The 19,409-nt window shown below is 34.4% G+C and overlaps 1 pseudogene; it reads left to right on the top strand.

Annotated features, from left to right (window-relative positions):
* The first annotated feature begins 843 nt into the window (after positions 1–843).
* On the top strand, positions 844–19,089 carry LOC142616578 (ABC transporter F family member 4-like; annotated as a pseudogene).
* Positions 19,090–19,409: the final 320 nt, after the last annotated feature.

Genomic DNA, 19,409 nt, shown 5'->3' with positions numbered 1-19,409 from the left:
AAGATTTTGTGGAGTTTTTAAAAGCATTTAAGTTGGGTTTTTGAGTCACACGTTTAAATATTCACAAGTATGCATGTTCTTAATACTTTTACTTTGATTTATTTATTTATTTAATTTTTTGAAGAATCAAATTATATGTTTAAACTGTTTATATTTAGATGGATCTCTTGATTTGACTATTCGTAACCATAAATTTATACATCAAATTATATGTTTAAACTATTTGTATATTGATCTCTTAATTTGACTATTTTTAACCAAAAATTGGTAATTATTTTTCTTTATTTTAATGATATGACATACATATTTGTAGTTAATTGAGATTATTGGGAATCCTAATCCTAATAATGAGTCTGGATCAAATCCTAAACGAACCCGTATCAAAGTGGATGTTGCAAATCTTCCCACGGATCTTGGTATCAGAATTAAAAATTATAACTATCATCCTAATGAAAGAGATCAAACTAGAAGGCATTATCTACAAAATAAACCTTGTCAAGCAGTTGACCAAGATTTTTCACAAAGTCAATTTGGCAAAACAAAGCATCAATTTAATCCATTTTGGTTCAAAGAATATCTTAGTTGGTTGGAATATAGTGTTACGAAAGATGCTGCATATTGTCTATATTGTTATCTTTTCCGACTGGATACTGGTGATCAAAGAGGGGGAGACTCATTTGTTACTAAGGGGTTCAAAAATTGGAAAAAAAAAAGGAGAAATTACAGAATCACGTTGGGGATCACAACAACGCACATAATATAGCTCAAAGAAAATGTGAAGCTTTGTTAAACTAGAGACAAAGCATTCAAACAGTTATATACAAGCAATCAGATGTTGAGAAAATGGAATATCGAACTCGTTTGAATGCATTAGTGGATTGTATTTGTTTTCTACAATGGCAAGGATTAGCATTTTGTGGCCATGATGAATCTAAAGACTCCAATAATCAAGGAAATTTTCTAAAATTATTACAGTTTCTTGCAGAGCATCATGAAGAAATTGATAAGGTAGCCCTCGAAAATGCTCCTGAAAATCATCAAATGACCTCTCCTGATATCCAAAAAGAAATAGCAAATGCTATAGCCATTGAGACAATAAATGCTATTATTAAAGATATTGGAGACTCATTATTTGCTATTATAGTTGATGAATCATGTGATATGTCTACTAAAGAACAATTGGCAATTTCTTTGTGTTATGTAGACAAATTAAGACATGTGAATAAGCACTTTTTAGACATTACACCTGTTAATTATACAGCAGTAGTGACACTAAAGAGTGCAATTATTTTAATAAACATAGCTTAAGAGTTAGTAGATTGCAGGGACGAGGCTACAACGGGGCAAGCAACATGCGAGGTGAGTTAAATGGACTAAAACTCTTATTTTGTAAGATAATCCTTCTGCCTATTATGTCCATTGCTTTGCACATCAGCTTCAATTAACATTAGTTGCAGTAGCAAAAAATCACATCCAGATTGCAACATTTTTTTAACTTGGTTGCAAAGGTATTCAATATTGTTGGAGCATCATGCAATGTCGTTATATTCTTCGAGAAAAATGTAGTGCTGAAGTTATAGAAGCACTAAAAAATAATGAAATTTCAACTGGTCGTGGCTTGAATCAAGAAATGAATCTAAAAAGACCTGGAGATACATGTTGGAGTTCTCATTATGGTGCACTAGTTAATCTTATTCACATGTTTTCTTCTGTAATTGACGTGGTTGAAACTATTATAGAACATGGTTTAGATTCTGATAAGAGAGTAGAAGAAAATATCTTAATTGGTTTACTCCAAACATTTGAATTCGTGTTTCATTTAAATTTGATGAAAGGTGTGCTTGGCATAAGTAATGAGTTGTCACAGGCATTACAACGAAAAGATCAAGATATTGTGAATGCTATGAAGTTGGTTGACATTTCAAAGCAATGTTTACAGGTCATGAGAGATGATGGTTGGAACTCTTTGCTAGATGAGGTTTTTTCATTTTGTGCAAAAAATAATATTGTTGTCCCTGATATGGATGATTTATATCAACCTCGGCCACGATGAAAAACTCAAAACATGAAAAATTCACATCATTATCAAGTGGAGTTTTTTTTTTAATACTATTATAGATATGCAACTTTAGGAACTTAAAAGTCGTTTTGAAAATTCTGAATTATTACTTTGTGTTGCATGTTTGAACCCAGATAACTTATTTTCAGCATTCAACAAGGAGAAATTGATTTGGCTTGCTCATTTTTATCCAAGTGATTTTTCATCAGTTCAAGTTTCTTTCTTAGATAACCACTTAAGACTTACATCCATGACATGTAGTCCACTAAAGAGTTTTCAGCACTTAAAGGAATTGGATAGCTTGCTGAAAGGATGGTAGAAATGAAAAAGGATGTTTCATATCCATTGGTTTACTCATCAGTGACCTTGGCATTGAGCATAATTAAAAATCGATTACACAATCAAATAGGAGATTAGTGGATGAATGATTGCTTAGTCACATATATTGAGAAAGATATATTTAAGACTATTGAGTGTGAAGAAATCATGCAATGGTTTCAAAATATGAAAAATCGTCGATGGCAATTGAGTTAAATAAGCTAGGTGTGAAAAAATAAATTAAAGTTTACATTTTATGTTAGATTTTGTATGACAATTACATTAGCATATAGTTGTTTATTTATTTTGTTATTAATATTGATTAATTTTTTTCTTTCAATCTTGTCTTTTAATTTACCCCCTGACCTAAATACCTGGCTCCACCACTGATCTCAATCACACAAAAAATGCCCTACAACAAAATTGCCATAGCTAAAATATTTAGCTATCTTTTACCTTTATGCTACAGTGAGCTGTTATTGATAACAACTCACTATAGTATGAAGGTAAACATAAAAAACATATTTTTAATACTTCTCTCTCGCTATTCTCCCTCATTTCTTCTCTCTTTTTCTCTCACCGATCTCACTTTCTTCTCTCTTTTCTTCTTTCTCTTTTCTTCTTTCACTTACCTTTGGCTTTTTTTTTTCTTTTTACTTTCTTCTTTCACCCTGAGAGGAAAACTTTGAGATTTTGGGTTTGGGTTTGAGCAAAAAAAAAAAAAAAAAATCAAAAGAAATGAAATTTGGGTCTAAGCAAAATCAAAAGAAAGGAAGCTGGATAGAGGATCGCCAGAGCGTGGGTTTGTGGAGGTGGCGAGTGTGGGTTTGTGGAGGATGATCAAAGTGTGGTGGTGGTTAGTTATGGGTTTGTGGAGGTGGGGCTGCGGGGTTGTGGAGGTGGTGAGTGTGGGTTTGTGGAGAATGGTTGGAGCATGGTGGTGGTTGGTTGTGGGTTGTGGAGGTGGGGCTATGGGTTTGGGGTTGTGGAGGTAGGGTTGTGTTCTTGTGGGTTTGTTTTAGAGGAAAAGAGAAGAAGAGATTCCAAAGAGAAAAGAAGAAAAAAAAAATGAGAAATGAATAATAATAAAAAATGAAAGGGGGAGAGAGAGAAATTAATTAATAATAAAAGAAAAAGAATAGTTTTTAGGTAATGTGAAAAATAGAAACTTTGATGTAGGGTGTATTGTAAAATGTGTTGTTAAAATAGATAAAATAGCTTTTTAAGTTGTTAATTCTATAACAACCCCACCCCCAACTATGTAGATATTGTTCGCTTTGGGACTTATACCCCTTACGGTTTTGTTCTTTCCCAAAGCATATAGCAGTGGGGGAAAAGACATTTATACATTAAAGGGAAGTCATTCCTTATAAGGACATCCCTATGTGCTTCCTTAGGCGATGTGGGATTCCATGGGTTGCAAGTAGGGATGGTAATTTAAGCTCGACCCGCGGGTACCCGGCCCGATCCGACCCTAATGGGTCAGATTTTACCTAGCCCGATAAAAAATAGGGTCAGATATGGGTTTTAAAAAAAAAAAACCCCCGAAAAGGGTTCGGGTTGGGCTTGGGTTTTATCAAAACCCGGCCCAAACTCAACCCGGTTATATAAAAAATTACTTAAATACCCTTTTATATATATATACTTCTAAACCAATCCTTACCTAATTCATTTCATTGTTCCTCTTCACTCAGTCGCCCTCTCTCTCTCTCTCTCACACTCTTAAGCTCTCACGACTCTCACAGCCTCGCTCAACCTCACGGCCCCATGGCCTTATTCAACCTCACGGCATCAACTCTATTCGTTGAACCTCATGCCCTTGATTTTTCTTTTTTCTTTTTTGGTTTGTTTTGTCTTTCATTGTTTTTTTTTCTTTGTTTGTGTTTGTGACTTCTGTATTTGTGTTTGTGTTTGTGTTTTTGATTTTGAAAAGGAAAGTCATAAATCTAAAATTTTTGTGTTTGTGTTTGTGTTTCTATGTTTGTGTTTGTGATTTTGAAAGGGAAAATCTAAAAGTTTTGTGTTTGTGAAATGTGATTGTGTTTGTATTTTGATTTGTGTTTGTGATTGTGATTTTGGAAGGGAAAATTTGAAAATTTTGTATTTGTGAAATTTGTGCTTATGTTTGTGAAATCTGTGTTTTGTGTTAGGATCTGTAATTGTGTTTGTGATTTTGAAAGGGAAAATCTGAAATTTTTGTGTTTATGAAACCTGTGTTTGTATTTGTGTTAGGATTTGTGTTTATGTTTGTGATTTTGAAAGGGAAATTCGTAGATCTGAAACTTGTGTTTTTGATGTCTGTATTTGTGTTGTGATTTGGGGCTGGGCAATATAGGATGGGGCCCGTGGAGCCCGCGGGGCTCGGTCGGGCGGGTTTGGGGTTGAAAAAAAAAACCCGTTTATTAAACAGGGCAGGTTCGGGTAACGGGTTCAAGCCCGCGGGTCGGGTTTGGGTATAAAGAAACCCGGCCCAAACCCGACCCATTGTCATTCCTAGTTGCAAGACTCCCCTTTTGGGTCACTACAAATGCTAAACATTTTAGCTTCTTTACTGTGAATACTCAATAGCACTAGTATTGGAGTTGCTAAAACTCTAAAAAAAGCTATTTTACAATCCGAAACCACAAAAACCAAGCATCATCTGGGTTTGTATATGTAAAAAATTTTACATACTTGCTACAGTATTGTACTTATACAGCCTTAGAGCATTCTTATCAAGTATTTTAAAAATTTTGGCATTTACCATCTCAAAACCAATGTTTATAACATATACCACACCACTTTACAATATCCCTTACATCAAAACTTCTATTTTTTTAACAATTCATTTAAATATTCTTTCTTTATTATTTTTTATTCATTTTTTTTAATTATTTCTCACTCTCCCTTTGTCTCTCTCTCCTACTGTCTTTCGATCTTTCTCAACCCGATGAAGCTTCTACCTCCCTCTGATATTTGCTCTCAAAACCTCCATGGCCTGAGCTTTTCAAGCTCATCACCAATAAACCACGGCCACAGCCACAGCCACAGCCACCACCACCAACCACAACCTCAACCCCCAACCACCAAAAAAAAGAAAAAAGAAAACCCACGGCACAAACCTTCAAGCTTCTCCCTCTCTGTGATATTTGCTCTCGAAACCTCCATGGCCTGATAAACCACGGCCATAGCCATGACCACAGCCACAGCCACCACCACCAACCACAACCTCAACCCCCAACCACCAAAAAAAAAAAAAAAAACCCATGGCATAAACCGCAGTGAAAGCCCACCACAAAACTGCCACAAAACCCACCATTTCAAGCAACCCCGATCCTCACCTCAACCCCGATCTTCAACCCACGGCCTTAACCAACTCAACCCACGGTCTCAACCAACCCTAACCACCATCGGACCCTCCACCGTCGGACCTAGACCCACTTGCAGTCATCGAGACCCATCAGACCCACTATAGAGAGATTTTGAGAAAGAGAGATGAGAGAGAACGAGAATGAGAGAGTGAGAGTGAGATTGAGATTGACAGTAATTCTGAAGAGAGAGAAAAAAATATATAAAAAAAAAGATAGAAGCTTGCTACAGTGCGGTCTCAAAAATGAGAGCGCACTGTAGCAGTATTGTAAATTTTTACAATATACCAATTTTGATGGGGTGCGTGTTTTGGGGTTCAATTGCAAAAAATAAGATTTATAGCATTTAGGAGGCTTGATAAGAATGCTCTTACTGTAGCAAGTTTTAGACATTAAAAACTATTATCTTTACTCTCTTTCTCCAACTTTTTCGCATTATCTTCTTCCTCACTCTATTTAATCTTTGACTTTCTTCCCTCTTTCTCTCTTTTATCTCTTCAACTAATCTTTCTTACTCATATGGTGGGGTTTTTTTTTTTTTGATAACCTCACATGGTGGGTTTTGTTGATGGAGGTGGTAGTGGTGGTGGATTTTGTTGATAGAGGTGGTGGTAGATTTTATGGGTTTTGTTACTGATAGTTGTGGTTGGATTTCTTCGCAGTGGTAGTGATGGGCTTTGTGGGTATTGTTGATGGAGGTGGTGGTGGGTTTTGTGGGTTTTTTCCAAGTGATGGTGGTCGATTTTGTTCTCCATTTTGGTGTTTAATTTGAGTTATTTTTTGCTTAAAATTTCTGTGGTTTGTGGGTGTTTAGCAGTGGTGGTGGGTATTTGCTATTTGGTGATGGTGCTGGGTTATTAGTGGTGGTTGTGGGTATTAGCTATTTGGTGACGGTGATGGGTTATTGGTGGTAATGATTCTTTTAACGGTGGTGGATTTTCTTTCTTTTTTTTTAGTGTGTTTGGTGGTGGGTCTTGCAGTGGTGATGGGTGGGTAATTGGTTTTTGTGTGTGTGTGTGTGTGTGTGTGTGTTTGGTGGTGGGTCTATTGGTGGTGGTTTGGTGAGTTTGATGTAATGATCATTGGTTCTATGGTGGTGTTTGATGGGTTGTTTTTAGGTTTACTAGTTGAATATGGTGGTTTGTGGTGGTTTGCTTGGTGAATAGTGGTGGTCTATGGCAGTGGTTTTTTGAGTAAATAGTGGCGGTTTTGGCTGGTAGTAGAGGAAAGAAATGAGAGAGAAAGCAAAAGTATACAAGAAATCTGTTACCCATTGTGCTCCATCAATATTGCAATTTCAGTTGTTTTTCTTATAAAAAAAATGGTTTCATCTATATAAGGTGCATCATAATTCCAAAAAAAAAAAAAAAAATTACAATAATCAGCTAATGGGCTATCAATTCAAATTATCAAATTGAACGTTGCTCAATTGATAAGCTGCAATGTTTCAAGCCACAACATCGATTTATTTTATTTTATTTTTTGAGAATAACACACACGGCGAGAGGAACCACAACATCTTTAGATGAGTGTAATTTGAAGGAAAATTTGTGATTTGCTCTACTATGCACACAAGGTTGTATGACATACAATTCCTTCTACACGTAATAGTCAATACATTCACATTTTTTTTTTTTAATAAAACTTTTTTTTCCCTCTCTTATACCAAAACTATTATAAAATAAAATTAAAAAAAAAAAAACATAATTTGACTTTCACTGTGAAAGGTATTGATGTTAATCTATCAGAATTTCTAAGGAGACATCCACTTGATGTGGATATGAAATTATGAATCAAATTTATGTTAGGAGAAGGAGACATACACTTGATGTTGATATGAATCAAATTTATGTTAGGGCTACAACCGCCAGCTATCGCATTAAATTCACTAGCTCTGCTTGTGCTATTTTGAACCACAATATTTGGAGGAACAAGTTCTTGTGGCCTAAAAACTACTTTATTCCTATTAACCTATGAATCCAAATTGACCAGATGGATAGAGGAAAGAGGATTTTCCAAGGAATATCCAAATTCTGGGAAAAACCCTTGGAAATTCAATTCACCTTCAGGCTTCATCCAATCGTGTAAGGGAAGTCCAAAAGAAGCCATGGAAGAATCAAGAATCGGTAATGCCAATACTGTTCCAAAATAAAATTGACTTGTTGCAATCACGCAACATATGGATAATTGACATAGAGTTAGTATCACATCCATGGGTAATTATTAAGTACTCCCGGTGTACCATAAATGCGTACTCCCCCCTTTCACATAATTGTAGGTCTCACTAATTAAATTTATGGTGAGACCTACAATTCATGTGAGAGGGGAGAATATGCATTTATGGTACTCTCAGAGTATTTAAAAATTTTCCCACATTTATTCTAGGGCACGAAGGAGAATATGTTAGTATCATTACCTCCCATAAAATGCTTGATTCACATAATTTGCTCACAAAATTTTCATAATATCGAATTTATAGGAGAATGTGTTAAATAAGAACATATTACATCAATTTTCTTGTTTAATACTAATTGATTTTGTTTGTGTATGTCAACCTTCCTATAAAATGCATACTGAGGTAATTTGCAAGGTTACACTTGATTTTTTAGATTTTGGCTGTATTTTTGTCTATTTCAAGTTGGTTTGCTCATTCTAGAGGATTTTGGGGCATTTTGCTCGTTTTAGCAATGTCAAGGGGAATTTTTTAATCATTTTAGATGTTTGGGGCATTTTGGTCGTTTACGAGGTATCGAGATTTGACTGCTCATTCAAGCCGTTTCAGGGTTTTTTTTGGTCATTTTAGAGGTTTTTGGGTAGTCATTTTAGAGATTTTAAGGCCATTTTGGTCAATAAAGAGATTTCGGGGGGTTTTTTTTGGACATTTTTTGTTTTTGAGGATATTTTGGGGATTTTGGGAGTATAATGACCATTCTAGTGATTTCAAGTATTTTTTTTTTTGTAAAAATAAAAATTATTTTACCCATGAGAATTACCAAAATATTAAAAAACCTATAAATACACCAAAACCTTTAAAATGACCCCCCTTAGAACTGCCAAAATGACTAAAATGCACAAAGAATGTCCAAAATACCCCAAAACCATAAAAAATGACCAAAACACCCCCCAAGAAGACCACAAGACTCTCGAAACCGTTTTAAATGACCAAAATACCATTAAAACCTTCAAAATATGCTAAATAACCTTGAAATCTCTGAAAATACCAAAATACCCTTGAACAAAGCCAAAAATGCACCCAATTTTTTAGATTTTGGGGGTATTTTGGTGTGTTTTGAGATGTTTATCTCATTCTAGTGGATTTTAGGGCATTTTGCTCATTTTAGCAATATCGAGGGGGTATTTTTTAATCATTTTAGATGTTTGGGGCATTTTGGTCATTTACAAGGCATAGAGATTTGATTGCTTATTCTTGCCGTTTCTAGGGTATTTTAGTTATTTTAGAGGTTTTGGGGTTGTTTTAGCCATTTTAGAGATTTTGAGGCTATTTTGGTCAATTAATAGGTTTTGGAGGTTTTTTTTGGACATTTTGTTGTTTTGGGGGTCTTTTGGAGATTTTAGGAGTATAATGGCCGATTTCAATTTATATCTCCCTCAATTGTTCACATTCTAGATTTCGGAATCGAAATGATTGTGTTACTCACTAATGGTGAAATAAGCCGCATCACTTCCCAATGAAAACTTCAAAGTCACTGTAATTGAGATCTGCTCTTCCGCCCTGTTCTGTTTCTTCTCTGCAACTCCATACACACAAGGTCAGAATAGTGTGGTTAATTTTCCTCTTTTGGATACTCTCTGTGATGATTGGCCCATTCTTTACTGTTTGCATGCTCCGTTCCAAACCAACAGACAAAGGAAAAAAGAAAATCCAAAAAGAAGTGCCAAAAAAAAAAAAAAAAAAAAACAACTGTGAAAACTGAAAAATTTGTTCATTCTCTGCCTTATCAACAAACTCTTCAGAAGCTATCCCATTCCTTCTCTGCAACAATAGACACTTGAGAAGGGAAGCATGCTCTTCTTCTTCTTCTTCTTTTTTTAGTTTATTGAGATCTACTTTCTTCATTGTTGTATTGGTTAGATTTTATTTTTGTTTGGCAGATTTTTGTTAGGTTTGCATTTTTTTTGTTTGCCTTTAGTTTAGATTTATTGATGATTTCTCTCAAACTGAAATTATGGTTTCATTAGAATTATTTACTACATTTTTTTAACAGAAACAAATAGATAGATAACAAGGATTTTGTTAAATACTGTTTTGCCGCATTACTCAATCAAGGTTTAAGGTTTGGCTACCTTTTCCCCTAATCTCCCATTTATTTTGTCAATTTCTTGAGTTCTGTTTTGTTCAATTATTGTATTGATTAAATTTTGTTTTTGTTTGGTAGATTTTTGTTAGGTTTGTGCTTTTTTTGCTTAGCTCCTAAAATTTGAATTGATTTATGCTTTGTGCAGATCTATCTTTTGTTGAATCGTTCTCAAAAGAAAAAAAAGAAAAAAAAGTTGACTACCATGAGTTCTCAAAAGAACAAAAGAATATTGGATTTTTTATGTTAATTACTGAGTTTTTGCATATTGAACCGCATTCTCTTTGATCGCCTTTGTTGTTTTTCTTCTTGATATTTAATAATAATATTATTATTTCTCTATTGATATATGTCTCTATTGATATATATATATATATATATATATATATATATATTCATTGTTTTGCACCTTCTTGCTTAATTTATGTGGTTTCATTCTATTTTAATAGATTAGTCCATAAAATTGTTGGAAATTTGGAATTGCTTTAATTTATTTATTTTTCCCTTATTCTAGAAGCCTTATAGAAGGTTGGAATTCTCCTCAATTTTTGTTCACTATGCTTTGTAATCAATTTGACTTATTTGTGTTTGTGAGGTTTTACTCAATTTCAAGCCAGTTTTGGATATTTAGTTTGTGGTCTTTAGCATAGTGTTTCATATACTGTAACTGTTGATTTTTATAATTCACATAATTTTTCATATGTGCATGCACCCACCCTTTGGTGTTAGTTCTTAATTTTTATTGAGAATTTTGCTTTGCAACCCAATGAAGAGATAAAAAGAAGGCAGTGGGCTGATCTTCTATAGATGAGTAATGGAATTCTCAGGGATGTGATTTAGCAATACAACATTTTGAATCAAAAGAAAGGGTTACATATTAGGTTTTACTTACTCATTTATTATATTTGTCTTTTGCTCTGTTAAGTCTAACTAATTAATTCTTGCAATATTTTAAATACCTTGAATTGCTCAAATGTATTTTGCTGCTCAAATGTATCTACGCAAAAGATGCAGTAACTTTTTATAGAGAGAATAAGGCACTCGGTCACTTTTTCATATGTTCTCTATGTGCATACCCCTTGTGACGGCCTTTAAAATAAGTCTTATATATGTCTAGGGTTGTGAGAAAAGAAACCCTACACAAATATTTCACCATGGGCCAAAAATCAAATCTAGAAATTCTGATTTCGAAGATCTTGACAAATTCAGCTTCTGTCGAGCTTTCTTCATTAAGTCTCGATAGATACTGTTTCCGTTGAGCTTTTGTCGAGCTTTAATGAACAGCTTTTCTTCACTTGTTTCTTGGTCCAATCTTCATGGCTTTAATATTTGGCTTGAACAACATGTTTCTTGAAGTACTAAACTCATCCTAGATCTGCCTAATTACAAGTAAAGTGCATTTTGTCAAAGGATTAGTCAATTACATAAAATACGTCCTTAACACTATTTACTTGATTTAGTATTTAGATGTAAAATTATTAATCTTTTTTGTGACTCAAATAATTATATGGACCAGTTTGGTTCACAACATGATTATTATATAGAAAAATTATAAATTAACTTAAAAATTAGGTTTTTTTTCAAATACAAATTTATTAAGTCACTATCATTAAAAAATAATCATAAAAAAAAATCAAACAATCAAACTAGTTCAACATATTAAACCATCAAAACATGTTGAAATGTGCCGAGAGTCTTGAAGATCAACTGGTTGGGATTTTTAGGTGTGTAAATGACATCCAGTCAAATACCCCCATTCTGTCGTAATCGGCAAATTAAAAAAAAAAAACAAAAACAAAAATTTTGCCACCCAAATAAACCAGCTTATAAAGAGAAAAAAATTACAAGAAATAGGAATGGTAATGGGTATGGTTTAGGAAGGAAAAAAAAATCCCAAATTCGAACCAATACTATACCCATCCATTTTTCTTATGATGAGTTAGGTCAAACAGATCAGACCAAGTTGATTTAACCTAAAAGTTAGCATTCAAAATAATAATATTTAAGAATATTTTTAAATAGAACGAACATAGACTCTTATTTTATTTTATTTTTTTTAAACCTACTCTTTTTTTTTTCTTTTTTTCTTTTTTAATGTAAAAGGAAAGAATATAAATTGCGAAATAGAACTGACATTACACGTTCATCGTTCTCTTCAATTTTCTCCTCTTTTATCTTTCTTCTTCCTCTCTCTCTCTCAACGCTTCTAGGCTTAGTACTAATTGAAAAAACTAAGGTAAATTTATATTTTCTTCAATCCAAACGCTTTGGTTTATGTTTGTTTGTGCATGATGGGTTTATGAAAAACTTGGGTTAATTATACGTATCTGGTTAATTATTTATTTTTTTAGAGTTCGTGGATAGCAATTTTATACTTCAAACTCAGTTGCTATGAGTTGTCGTGCCATGAATTACGTAGGCTATGGTGGGGAACTAAACAAACAAACTCACTGTCTCTGAGTTTAATTTTCTGTGGGTGGCTTTAAAGTTTTTATTTTTTGAAAGGTCAGAGGAGTGTCACATGCAGTTCATGTGCTTTCCTTTTGTCTAATTTAATCCAAATAAACTAAACGGAAGGAGACATATAGTGACATCTTTCAAATCATGGGGTTTTAGTTGTATTTGAAACCACTCGGAATTTTTGTGTATTTATGTATATTTCCCTTTATTTTAGTTTTTTTGTAATAAAAATACAAAAGAATTAGAACTGGTACTTGGCATATATTGCAAATGAACGTAATTAATTCATTCTTTAATCGTAAATTATAATTTGTAGTTGTCAATGAGTTCTAACTGAAATGGGATCTACTCTCCTTGTAAGTGCAATGTGAATGGTGAGGTCATGAGTCCAAAAAAATGCACTTGTAAGTTCAAATAGTGCAAAATTCTGTGAGGAAAAGAAAAATGTTAATGTCATTATTGCTTGTAGCATATGAACGGTGTTTCCTGAATGTTCGACAATTCTCTTCTTGTTATGCGTACCGGCATGAAGAAGTATGTTCTAGAGTCATGACTCAATGATGGCATGCTTGACTTCCTCCTTAAGTTCTTAAGGATTCTACTCAATAACAACGTTCTTATGGATTATAATTAATACGAGATCAACGATATGTTTTTCTATTATTTTTAGGGAATTTTTGCTAAAGTATTTGTGTGGAAGATTTCTGAAGATGGACAATTATTTCCATGTGTCTGGCAGCTTTTGAGAAATTTATAACCAATTCATCGTACAGAAATTAAAAAATAAAATGGTGTTATGCGTTTTGGTCAAGGAATTTAATCCAGTTATTGCAAAATCATGGATGTATATATATGTTCTAATCATAAATTTGTCAAATGAAAATAGTTATGAATGTGGGTCCTTATGTCTAAATTCAGGGCTGCTGTGTTGAATACCCACGACCTTGTCAAAACACAACACTTTGTCTCCAAATCTGAAGTCATTTCCTTTCTGTAGAGCTTTATACAGGCTATATTACTTTATTTAGAATAGGAAAAGAAATCAAATTGTTAACAGCTCATTGCATATCTTCATTCTAAAAATCTGTATACTAGGTGTCATTTTGTCTGCAATACAGTAATCTCTGATTTTTGTATATCATTTTTCTTTTCAATTCATCTTTTTCGGATGCTGTATATGTATCACTCAGCCATTTACTATTTTACTGAAGTCTGTAATTTTTTCAAGTATGTTCCCATTTATTAGTGAATTCTAAGTCATGTCCTGTAATCTTAATCATTTTAACCATCCTGCAAAGTCTTAATGTGGATCTATGTATATGCTTCTATTCATGTATTTAGCTAAAATCACTTTTAGGTTGATCAAATTTAAAACCTTTTAATAATTTTCTTCTCACCAGACCAGTTGCTGCAATAGGAAAGAACAAGCCAGAGGAGAATGGTGAATCCTTGAAAACTAAGGTGAGTGGCAAAGAAATTTTCAAAAGTGGGTAAGAAAGAGAATCTTTCAGCCTCAGAGATGATCACAAGTATGGACCAGAAACCTGATAAACCTAATTCGGGTTCTTCCTCTTCCTCGATGGCTGCTTCTAGTAATTCTAAGACAAAAGTTGCACCGAAAGGGCCATCTTACTCCTATGACATTGATCTCCCTCCATTTGATGATGATGATGATAATTATGCCTCTGAAGAAGAACTGCCTATGCCCAGTAGCAATCCAAAAACCATCAGAGGAGTGCATCAAAGCCACTTCAAATATCCATAAGTGAGAAAAAATTGAAACAAAGTGAAAAGAAAAACATGCTTGCTGTCTATGCAGTGGAGCAGGCAAAACAAGAGGCCCTTAAGGATGACCACGATGCTTTTACTGTTGTTATCAATAGTCGGACTTCAGTTTTTGATTGAGCAAGATTTGGTAGCGTAGATTTTGAGAAGAAGGACGAGAATACTGATCAAGTGCGTCATACCACCGGCGAACCTGAAGATATTCATGGTTGCTACTAGTCTTGCGGAGCTAGATTTCAGAGATATATGAGAGAATAAGAGAGAGCTCCTCTGCCAAAAAGATCAAACGGAAAAATGGCGGAGGCACCCATCCCGGAACCCAGATCCCGACCCATCTCCTCCGCCTCCAACGGCAGTAGATCCATAGAGGAATGCCAATCCATGATCCAAAGAAGTCTTCGAAGTAATTTTTCAAAGACCCTCTATTTTTTATTGAATACAAGCTTTTTACGGTTTAAGGTTTTAGGAACTCTCACCATGTCATTTCCTTTTTCAACTGATTCTGAGCTTCCAAACAGGGAATAGTGATAGAAATGACTTCATTTCATGTGGGTTTTTTGTTTTTGGTGATAGCTCCAATGGTGAAGTTTCTGTGGGAGCATTTGGAGAAATCCGGGTGTGTACTTGGGGACAAGTTCATCAAGGCCGTCCATTGTAACAATCAAATCAATGGCATGGAATTTATTTTTATTATTATTTTTTTTTTTGAGGTAATAAAAATTATTTTATAATAGTTAATAATAGTTTTATACTTTTATTAGTATTATTTGATGAAATGAAAATGTTGATTAAATAATTATTTAATTTAACAAATTAATTATAAACCAATGTTATAAGTCTATTTTTAAATAGGGGTAAATTTGTCTATTTAAATTATTTTATCTCCTTTCTATCATAATTTTTAAAACATCCAAACAAGAGGAAGGACTAATTACTCTCTTCCCCTTACTAATTTTAGAAACATCCAAACAAGGTGAAAGATAACCATCCAATCAGTTTAGCTTAATTAGATATCTCATGGGAAAAGGTATGGTTTGGTTGGATCCAATGGAATGGAAAAATCTACATTATTAAAGCTCCTTGCTTGGAGGAAGATTCTAATACCTTAGAATATTGATGTGCTTTTGGTTGAACAAGAGGTGGATGGTGATGATAGAACTGCTCTTGAAGCAGTTATTTCAGCTAATGAAGAGCTGGCCCAACTCCAAAAAGGGGTTGCATTTTTGCAAAATTCATTTTCTTCTGCCAAGGGTGAGAATGAAGATTTTGATTGCAATGGGGATGATGTAGGAGAGAAGCTTGCTAATTTGTATGAAAAGTTGCAGATCTAGGCCGGGGTTAGATGCAGCTGAGGCTCAGGCATCAAAGATTCTTGCTGGGTTAGGTTTCAGCAAGGAAATGCAAGGTTGTCCAACCCGGACATTTAGTGGAGGTTGGAGGATAAGAATATCATTGGCAAGGGTGCCTTTCATGCAACCTGCGCTTCTGTTATTGGATGAACCCACAAACCATCTTGACCTTAGGGCCGTTCTTTGGCTAGAGGAGTGCTTGTGTCGGTGGAAGAACTCTTGTTGTCTCACATGACCGAGATTTCCTTTACACTGTCTGCAATGAGATCAGTCATCTCCATGATCTTAAGCTTCGCTTCTACAGTGGAAATTTTGATGATTTTGAAAGTGGATATGAGCAGGTTGCAAAGAGATGAACAAGAAGTGTGAAACCTATGAGAAACAAATGAAAGTAGCCAAGAGATCAGGGAACAAGGTTCGGCATAAGAAATTGAAAGACCAGGCTAAGTATATTGCTGCAATAGAAGCATCAAAGAAAAATGGGAAGGGAAAGGGGAAGGTCGATGACGATGAGCCTCTGCCAGAGGTCCCAAAGAAGTGGAAAGACTACAATGTGGAGTTTCGCTTACCTGAACCAACTGAGCTCACAAGATTTCAGGCTTTCAAATGTTGATGTGGGTATTACTAAGGGACGCATGTTGCTATTGTTGGGCCCAATGGAGCAGGAAAATCTACTCTGCTGAATCTTCTCGCTGGTGATTTGGTTCCTACAAATGGTGAAGTAAAAAAGAGCCAGAAGTTGAGGGTTGGGAGGTATTCACAGTGTTTTGTGGACCTACTAAAAATGGAGGGAACACCAGTTCAGTACCTACTTTGTGTTCATCCAGATCAAGAGGGGCTTAGCAAACAAGAGGTTGCTCGGGCAAAGCTTGGAAAATTTGGACTCCCCAGCCATAATCATCTTATTCTAATTGCAAAATTATCTGGATGGGAGAAAGCACGGGTTGTCTTCTCTTCAATTTCCATGTCAAAGCCACATAAATTGCTATTGGATGAGCCCAAAAATCATTTAGATATGCAGAGCATTGATTCGCTGGCTGATGCAATCAACGAGATCATTGGTGGAGTTGTCTTGGTTAGTCATGATTGTCACGCCCCGAACCTAAAATGGTCCAAACATGAGAAACATCTCAAAGGTACCTGTATATTTTTCCCTTTTTGGAAAACTAAACTATAAGAGATCTTTATTTTCCTTTCATTTGCACAGAATACGGATATATAACCATAAATCTCCACATTACAAGTCAGAACTCTATAACACATTTATGAACAATAACTAAAATTTATGGGCCTCCACATAATACGTGAATATATATATATATATATATATGTATATATATTTATTACAAAACTCTTGGATTACAGAAAGTCACAATCTTATCAAGAATAAAGAATCTTAATATCGAGTCTAGGCCTACCACGCCTAAGGCTAATAAACCTCAAGTGACCAACCTCCAATAGAATTAATTAATGTCTCAGTGAACATAGCAAAATAAAGTCACCAACCGTTTACAACAAAAGTCTCCAAATTCAACATAGCACTTCAATCATCACCAACAAAGTAAACTTTATATCCAAGGTATAGCTAATTACTCTGAAAAACTGTTAGAGGGTGGGATGAGCTGAAACCCAGTAAGTAGCATAATTAATGTGGGTGGGGGAAATGCAAGTTTCATCTTCAATAATAATAATAATAATAATATGACAAGAATGATTAAATAATGAAATACAAAATTTCTCTAGGTAACTACCTTGAAACTATATACCATAATCTATAATCTGTGAGCACTAACAATATAATTTTCAAAGCCATAAAATCTAACATACGGTAAATTTTCTCAAAAATACCACACTATCACATAGACCGATTAGGGGATCCACCCATTCACGACTGGCATGATATTGTCCTCTCTAGTATGCAGACTCTTGGCCCTATGGATAGCAGCCTCACCCATACCTTCAAGGTTTTTCTCTCCCCCTATGGGCAGCCGAATGAGCGCGTCAAATAGGCCATCTCTTGCATGTGGTCTCTTGGCCCCATGGACAGCAGCCTCACCCACACACAATTAAGGAACTTCTTCCCTCCATGGGCAGCAGAGAAGAACGGTCATCCAAAGTGAAAGGGCATTGACTTGGATTTGATTCCGTTGTCACAAAAACTATAGAAACCGAATCGGGTGATCACCGGGAAATTACACATGACATGGTCTTAAAACCACATAAACTCACAGGTTACATATACTTTGAAACACATAGTTTATATCCAGGTAATTTTAGAAAAATCTTAAATTATCTAACTTCCACAAAGTTTGTAAGGTTTTCAACTTCATTCTTGTCAAAAAGATTTTCTATCAATTTCTCACGTAATAAGACAAGATAAGCATCTTTAATTTTCTAATATACCACAAAATCCATGATTTCTTTACCAAAGATTAAATAAAAGATGCTCATTTTTCCATATCAACAATTCATGCATTTCCCCAAATGCAATACCAAATATGATGCATTTTTATATATAATAATATGTAATAGGGTCAAAACACAAGAATTTTAAGAAAACATATATCCATATATAATTTTCCAAAATCTGTTTGACCCAAAAACATCATTTATGAAATATGGTTATTTTTCCAAAAATATCCCATTAAAAAACTACTTACCTCGCAACTGCAAAATCCTAATTTTCCAAACTCCAAGAAGATTAGCTAGAACCTAAACAATATCAAGTAAAACCTATCACAATAAGTATAGAGCTTGAAATTGTATCTAGCCACAATTTAGGAATTGCCAAATAAACACTTAATTAGGCAAGCCTAGTATCTAACCTTATCAATAATAATATCCCACTTTCAAAGTTTCTCAACAAATTAATTTACAAGGCATAAACTCTCATTATACTCATGAATCATTCAAGGTATTATCTCTAATATCAAAACCTCAACATTTTATAAGTGCTTCCCACAATATTTATACCACATCAACAAGAGACCCATGATACCAAAGTCATAATATCCTCCAAAACAAATGATTTAAATCTTTGACTAGTTCCAAATAATCAATAAAAATTATATTCACCATTTATTTCACATTAAAAAGCCAAAACCCCCAAATTTTCACCACTTAGATCACCACCATTGGTACAAACCATAAACCCACTTATTAAATAATTTCACCAATACAAAAATCATACATAAAAACACATAAATATCACTTCTAATACTCATAAATCACATGGGTATCATTTTTTTGACTGGGACGTTACAATGATTCTAGGCTCATCTCACGGGAAAAATCTTGTATGTGTCGGGCACAGCAGATACCTTCTCCATCTCACGCGTTTGTGAGAGAAGAGTGAAATTTGGGTTGTGGAAAATGGTACTGTGAGCACATTCCCTGGATCATTTGAGGAGTACAAGGAGTTACAAAGAGAGATCAAAGCAGAGGTTGACAACTAATTAGGTAGCCATGTCATGGAATTTCTTGAAATTTCGTGTCACACACTGCAGTTTTCCTTGCTTTTGTTTTGTCTGTACTCAATTTTATGTGCAACAAAACAGATGCATCTTTGTTTTGCAACACTCGAGCGTAAATGTGTAAATACCTGGTACAGAAATTACAGACCTTTTATTCTATAGATGTTCACTTGTTACATATGCACTTTTGATCTCAGGCATGCTTGTCAACTTTGGTTTTAAGAACGTTGCATTCCATGTACCAAGCTGGTAGTCACTGAGATGAACTTTGAACTAGTCTCTCTCTCTCTCTTTCTCTCTCT

The sequence above is a fragment of the Castanea sativa genome, chromosome 11, assembly GCF_040712315.1.
Source record: "Castanea sativa cultivar Marrone di Chiusa Pesio chromosome 11, ASM4071231v1".
NCBI lineage: Eukaryota > Viridiplantae > Streptophyta > Magnoliopsida > Fagales > Fagaceae > Castanea > Castanea sativa.
The sequence above is the reverse complement of the archived record's forward strand: the minus strand, read 5'-3'. Positions and strand labels throughout refer to the sequence as shown.